At 40.1% G+C, this 7,728-nt stretch overlaps 1 long non-coding RNA gene across 1 annotated transcript; it reads left to right on the forward strand.

Annotated features, from left to right (window-relative positions):
* The first annotated feature begins 5,679 nt into the window (after positions 1–5,679).
* LOC138358995 (uncharacterized) lies at positions 5,680–7,425 on the forward strand. Its single transcript, XR_011225688.1, has 2 exons — positions 5,680–5,811; positions 7,253–7,425. It is a non-coding gene; the product is annotated as an uncharacterized lncRNA (long non-coding RNA).
* Positions 7,426–7,728: the final 303 nt, after the last annotated feature.

Here is a 7,728-nt window from a genome sequence, read left to right on the forward strand (position 1 = left end):
AAAGGGAGTGGGAAATGAATGGATATCGAGGGCACTTGGTGTCAATTGCCGGCTGGAAAGATATTGCAAATCAAATGCAATATCTTTCATAGACAACTGGGAACACTTCTATGGAAGAAATGAAATGTATGCTCGTGATGGGGTGCATCTATCGAGAGCTGGGGTTGTTGCTGTTGCGAACTCGTTAGAAGAAGTGGTTAGAGGTGTTTGTTTGGGTTTAAACTGTTAGTAGATAGAGGTATGGGAATTGATTTGGAGGAAGGAGGTAATAAAAGTATGTGTTTGTGGGAGAAAGGAATTGGCAAAACGACCAGGGAAAGAGAAGGTCCGCAAAATAACAATTCACTTAGGGTATATTACACTAACAGTAGAAGTCTAAGAAATAAAATTAACGAATTAAATGCTCTTGTCTGCACAGAAAAAATAGATATTATTGCACTTACCGAAACGTGGATGAATGTAGAAAATAGAGAACTATTAGCTGAATATCAAATATATGGATTTAAACTATTTCACACAGATAGATATATTAGACGAGGAGGTGGAGTAGCCATATATGTTAGGGACAATTTGAAATGTAGTCTCAAAGAGGGAATCAAAACAGAGCCACACACAGAAACTATTTGGATTGAATTAAACGAAAAAGCTAATAATATTATAATAGGAGTAATATATAGGCCACCAAATTTAGACAGAATGGAAGCAAAGCATCTATGGGATGAAATATCTAGAGCATCTAGATCTAACAGTATTTATGTCATGGGTGACTTTAATTTTAGCGGAATAAACTGGTTGAACAAAACAGGGAATAGTGAAGCAGAAGATTTTCTAGAATTAATTGACGATTGCTTTCTTACGCAACACATTAAGGAACCAACACGGGAAAATAATATTTTAGATTTAGTGTTAACTAACAGGGAAACGCAAATTAATGACATCGAAATAGGGAGTGAGCTAGGGAGCAGTGATCACAAAGAAATCAGATTTAGCATAGAATGGAATAGACCAGTAGGAGAAAATTCTGTTAAAGTGCCAGATTTTCGTAAAGCTGATTTTAATAGCCTAAGAAATTTTTTGGGTCAAATTGATTGGAAAGTCTTGGGTATGGGGTGTGGGCCGGTCTTGGAGCGAGACATGAACCCAGCGATAGGTGACTTAAATGGGGATTTCGATGTGGATTCAATATATAACTTATTTAAGAATATTCTAAACAAAGCACAGGAACGTAGTATACCGTACAAATTGAATAGATCGAATACTAATGACCCAAAGTGGATAACAAAGAATTTGAAGAACCTTATAGGTAAAAAGAGAGCTTGGTACAAAAGGATTAAAAATGGGGAGGTCACTTTAGAACAGGAATTGGTACAACTGGTTAGAAATGTTAAAAAAGAGATAAGGAAAGCAAAAAGAAACTATGAAGTTCGCATAGCAGGGCAAGCAAAGACAAATCCTAAAGGGTTTTTTCAGTTATATCGTACTAAGACTAGGGAAAGGATAGGTCCATTAAAAACTGAGACAGGTCAAATAACAGATAGTGATGAAGAGATGAGTAGTATTTTTAATAAATATTTTGTATCTGTATTTACTAAAGAGGAACTTAACAATATGCCTTCAGCCGAACAAGTCTATGTGGGTGGGGACGAGGACAGGTTGACGAGTTTAACAGTTACCAGAGAGGATGTTCTTAAACAAATAGTAAAACTCAAACCAAACAAATCCCCAGGGCCGGATGAAGTGTTTGCCAGGGTGCTTAAAGAATGCAAAGAGGAGCTTTGTGACCCACTGTCAACCATATTTAATAAATCATTAGAGTCAGGCAGAGTGCCAGAGTTTTGGAAAGTTGCTAATGTGATACCAGTTTTTAAGAAAGGAGATAGATCACTTGCGTCTAACTATCGACCAATTAGCCTAACGTCTATTGTGGGAAAGTTACTCGAATCTATAATAGCAAATAAAATTCGTCTTCATCTTGAAAAACATAAATTAATAATTGAGTCGCAACATGGTTTTATAAATGGCCGTTCATGTTTAACAAATTTGTTATCTTTTTATTCTAGCATTGTTGAGGCAGTTGATAGTGGTAAGGATTGCGATGTTGTATACCTTGACTTTAGCAAAGCTTTTGATACAGTGCCACATGAAAGACTGATTAAAAAGATAGAGTCTCATGGTATTAAGGGTGCTATATTAAGCTGGATTAGGGCATGGCTATACCAAAGGAAACAGAGAGTTAGTATAAATGGAATCAAGTCAGAGTGGGAAAATGTTGTAAGTGGAGTGCCTCAAGGCTCTGTCCTGGGACCTCTGTTGTTTATAATATATATAAATGATTTAGATTCAGGTTTGAGTAGCAACATTTGCAAATTTGCCGATGATACGAAAATCGGTAGGGAAATTAATTCGGAGGAGGACTCACTATCACTTCAAGTTGATCTAGATAGGGTTTTGAAATGGTCAAAGGATTGGCAGATGCAGTTTAATGCTGATAAATGTAAAGTTCTGAGGTTAGGTAATGATGATAGAGTTACAAGATACGAGCTAGATGGTGTTGTGATTGCGAAGTCGGATTGCGAAAGGGATCTGGGAGTTATGATTAGTAAGAATTTAAAACAAAAGGATCAATGCATAAATGTTCGTAATAAGGCAAATCGGACACTTGGATTTATTAATCGCAGCGTTAGTAACAAGACACCTGGTGTGGTTCTCAAGCTATATCTTGCTCTAGTTAGGCCCCATTTAGATTATGCAGTTCAGTTTTGGTCGCCATATTATAGAATGGATATAAATTCACTTGAACGTGTCCAGCGTAGGATGACTAAGTTAATTCCCCAAATTAGAAATCTTTCATATGAAGAAAGATTAACAAAGCTTAAGTTGCATTCACTGGAAAGGCGAAGAGTTAGGGGTGACATGATAGAGGTTTACAAGTGGATGAATGGACATAACCGGGGGGATATTAATAGGGTATTAAAAGTATCAACACAGGACAGAACACGAAACAATGGGTATAAATTGGATAAGTTTAGATTTAGGAAAGACTTGGGTAAATACTGGTTCAGTAACAGGGTTGTTGATTTGTGGAACCAATTGCCGCGTAACATTGTGGAGGTGGGGTCCCTCGATTGTTTCAAGCACGGGTTGGACAAGTATATGAGTGGGATTGGGTGGTGATAGAATAGAAGCTGCCTCGTATGGGCCAATAGGCCTTCTGCAGTTACCTTTGTTCTTATGTTCTTATGTTCATTGATGGTTACATATTGGTGTCTGTCACTAAGATAGGATCGGATGTAGTCAAGGGCAAGGCCTCGGATTCCATAATGCTGGAGTTTAAGTAAGAGGTAGTTGTGATTAACAGTATCAAAGGCTTTTCTTAGGTCAATGAAGACTCCAATATAATATATATAAATTTATATATATTATAATAATATATATTTATAATATATATAAATGATATAGATTCAGGTTTGAGTAGCAACATTTGCAAATTTGCCGATGATACGAAAATCGGTAGGGAAATTAATTCGGAGGACTCACTATCACTTCAAGTTGATCTAGATAGGGTTTTGAAATGATCAAAGGATTGGCAAATGCAGTTTAATGCTGATAAATGTAAAGTTCTGAGGCTAGGTAATGATGATAGAGTTACAAGATACGAGCTAGATGGTGTTGAGATTGCGAAGTCGGATTGCGAAAGGGATCTGGGAGTTATGATTAGTAAGAATTTAAAACAAAAGGATCAATGCATGAATGTTCGTAATAAGGCGAATAGGACACTGGGATTTATTAATCGAAGCGTTAGTAACAAGACACCTGGTGTGGTTCTTAAGCTATATCTTGCTCTGGTTAGGCCCCATTTAGATTATGCAGTTCAGTTTTGGTCGCCGTATTATAGAATGGATATAAATTCACTTGAACGTGTCCAACATAGGATGACTAAGTTAATTCCCCAAATTAGAAATCTTTCATATGAAGAAAGATTAACAAAGCTTAAGTTGCATTCACTGGAAAGGCGAAGAGTTAGGGGTGACATGATAGAGGTTTACAAGTGGATGAATGGACATAACCGGGGGGATATTAATAGGGTATTAAAAGTATCAACACAGGACAGAACACGAAACAATGGGTATAAATTGGATAAGTTTAGATTTAGGAAAGACTTGGGTAAATACTGGTTCAGTAACAGGGTTGTTGATTTGTGGACCCAATTGCCGCGTAACATGGTGGAGGTGGGGTCCCTCGATTGTTTCAAGCGCGGGTTGGACAAGTATATGAGTGGGATTGGGTGGTTATAGATAGGAGCTGCCTCGTATGGGCCAATAGGCCTTCTGCAGTTACCTTTGTTCTTATGTTCTTATGTAGCTGCCTCGTGTGGGTCAAGAGAAGCTGCCTCGTGTGAGTCAATAGTAGCTGCCTCGTGTGGGTCAGTAGTAGCTGCCTCATGTGGGTCAATAGTAGCTGTCTCGTGTGGGTCAAGAGAAGCTGCCTCGTGGGTCAGTAGTAGCTGCCTCATGTGGGTCAATAGAAGCTGCCTCGTATGGGTGAATAGTAGCTGCCTATTGTGGGTGAATAGTAGCTGCCACTTGTGGGTCAATAGTAGCTACCTCGTTTGGGTCAATAGTAGCTGTCTCCCAAGGGTCAACAGTGGCTGCCTCGTATGCGTTAATATCTGCCTCACATGGGTCAATAGTAGCTGCTTCGTGAGGGTCAATAGTAGCTGCCTCGTGTGGGTCAATAGTAGCTGCCTCGTGAGGGTCAATAGTAGCTGCCTCGTGAGGGTCAATAGTAGCTGCCTCGTGTGGGTCAATAGTAGCTGCCTCGTGTGGGTCAATAGTAGCTGCCTCGTGTGGGTCAATAGTAGCTGCCTCGTGTGGGTCAATAGTAGCTGCCTCGTGTGGGTCAATAGTAGCTGCCTCGTGTGGGTCAATAGTAGCTGCCTCGTGAGGGTCAATAGTAGCTGCCTCGTGAGGGTCATGAGGAAGCTACGAGTAGAGACTACGGGAATTAATCCTCACGCCACTGGGAGACAGAAGTGTTATTGGGGACATGATCACCACATACAAGATTCTCAGTGGAATTGATAGGGTACATAAAGACAGACTATTTACCACAAGAGCACACGCAGTAGGTGACACAGGTGGAAATTGAGTGCCCAAATGAGCCATAGAGACGTTTGAAAGATTTTTTCAGTGAAGAGTAGTAGTGAAATGGAATGCATTAGAAAGTGATGTGGTGGAGGCTGACTCCATACACAGCTTCAAGTGAAGATATGATAGAGCCCAGTAGGCTCAGGAACCTACTGGGTTTGTATATTATTTGATTGACAGTTGAGAGGCGGGACCAAAGAGCTAGAGCTCAACTCCCGCAAGCACAATTAGGTGAGTACACACTCGAGGCTGAACACCATAACCGGTTACTGTACCTGGCCCCTGGCCTAGACCCCAATATAACAATTACAGAAGGCGTTATGGAGCCTCCAAGCTACTAGGTGGGTGTGGTAGTGGGTTTAATGTCCAGTAGTGAAGTATGTGCCCTTAATACATACTCACACTTGCTCATACTTCACATTAATAGAAATAAACTATATTAATATTGTTGAAGTGACTTGTTACTTGAGGCGTCCTCATGTGAGATGAGGTGAATGACGTCACAGGTAGTTGACCCATCAGACCAAGGTAGTCAAGAGGCGCGGCGGGCAGTGTGGCGCGGGCCGTCGTGGGGAGAGGTGTTGCTCACCGCCCGCCTCACTGGTGTTACTAATTAGTCACCTGGACAGTGCTGTAGATCAGGTTACCTGCGCCAGGCTTACAGGCAAGTTACTCTAGATGTTTAGTTATTTTATCACATTGTTTTATGTTGGTAGAACAATATTTGCTGACTTTGTAATTAACTATGGCTACAAAATATTACAACTTTATTTTAATTCAATTAGCTCTGGTTTACTTGTTAGTAAATATGATAGTGTAATATACCTTTGTCTATTAGTAGACACTTTTACCTTGCTCAAGACTTTTCATGAAGCTTATTAAAACAAAATTAAATTCTAAAACGACTGCTACGTGATTAACTGTTCCATAACAGCGGCGTGTTAACTTTATAGTGAAATTGAACCTTCGACCAAAAGCAGGTGGAAAAAATTTACAAATTTTTATAGTTAAATTCTGGCAGTTACAAGGTGTTTCTTGTGAATTATCAGACTTCAGGCTTTGAAATTTGGACCAAAGACTTTTAATTTAGCAAGTGTCACCCTCCCCCCCCCCTCCCCCCTACAACAATCCTATGTGAATGCAACTAGCCATCCTGACTCAGTGTCGTCCACGCTGCAGCCAACACCAGAGACGCCATAATTAACATTAACCTCCTGTGTAACTAAGCACTATATTTTGTCCAATACAAGTAAATATTAATGTATATTTATATAGTGTATAGGTCTGATAGTTGTTGGACATTATACCTCTCGAGTGTATTCCAACCAGTCTCCCTCGCGTAATAAATAACTATGTATAATAATAGTTCACGTGAAAAACTATGAATGAAAATGAAAAACTATTTTAAATAAGTCTAGTGTTAAAATGTATGAACTGTTGTGGGTCAAGGCACGGAGGAGCATAGATTGAGGACAAGTTATGTGAAGCGAACAAATGAACAAATCCACAAGGGCCGTGACGAGGATTCGAACCTGCGTCCGGGAGCATCCCAGACACTGCCTTAATCGACTGAGGTACGGGATTGGAGAGGCTACAGGATCAAATAACTTGAGTATTAGTTCGGTTTCAACCCTTTTACCCTGTCGTAGCTCAGTCGATTAAGGCAGTGTCTGGGATGCTCCCGGACGCAGGTTCGAATCCTCGTCACGTCCCTTGTGGATTTGTTCATTTGATGCATCACGTTAGTGTGATCTCTGTGTGGTATATGTGGGGCGTTCTTCACGTTCATGATTGGCTGCCCGGGTTAACGACCACTTGGCCGTTGTTAAGAACGGTCATGTTTGGCTGCCCGGGTTAACGACCACTTGGCCGTTGTTGAGAACGGTCATGTTTGGCTGCCCGGGTTAACGACCACTTGGCCGTTGTTGAGAACGGCCTGTGGATGAGTCAAGTCTGAGGTTGGGTTTTGCCATTGTGGTAAGTCGGCTTTTTAGATCAACCAAAGTCTGACCTGATCTATTGTTTAGCGGGATATTTCTCAAACTTTACATGAAGATGTGTTAATTTTATTATTTTGAGGTATTTAATATAATTTGTAATTTCAGATATGCACTCTCGTACATCAGTACAACGGCACTGCAGGAATGGTCAACCAGACCCAAGAAATTGGTCTCGTACAACGGCACTGCAGATATGGAGGGATTAAAGTTACTTGGAAAAACTTCTCTTGAATCTCAGTGGTCATAATGTAGTGTATATATTCCCACAAGAACAATAAGTGAAGTGTTTAATAATTTTAATCATTTAACTCGCTATACCATGAAGCAGTGATCTTCTAATAGGTATAGTCTAATGTAATTTGTGCATCAACCACTTAAGAGTGGTAAACCATTCTTTGGCCAGTAATTTGACTATTTAGTGGTAGGTAGTGTAACATGGTTAATGTTAATCTAACATTTTTGGGTACATTTCAATCCTCTTGCCTCCCCTCTCCATCCACCCTTCTGTTAGTCTCTTCTCTCCCACCAGTCCAATCAATTAGACAAAAATTACCTAAGAGGGTGATGCTTCAGCTGGGGTT

The sequence above is a fragment of the Procambarus clarkii genome, chromosome 8 (assembly GCF_040958095.1).
Source record: "Procambarus clarkii isolate CNS0578487 chromosome 8, FALCON_Pclarkii_2.0, whole genome shotgun sequence".
NCBI classification, from domain to species: Eukaryota; Metazoa; Arthropoda; class Malacostraca; order Decapoda; family Cambaridae; genus Procambarus; species Procambarus clarkii.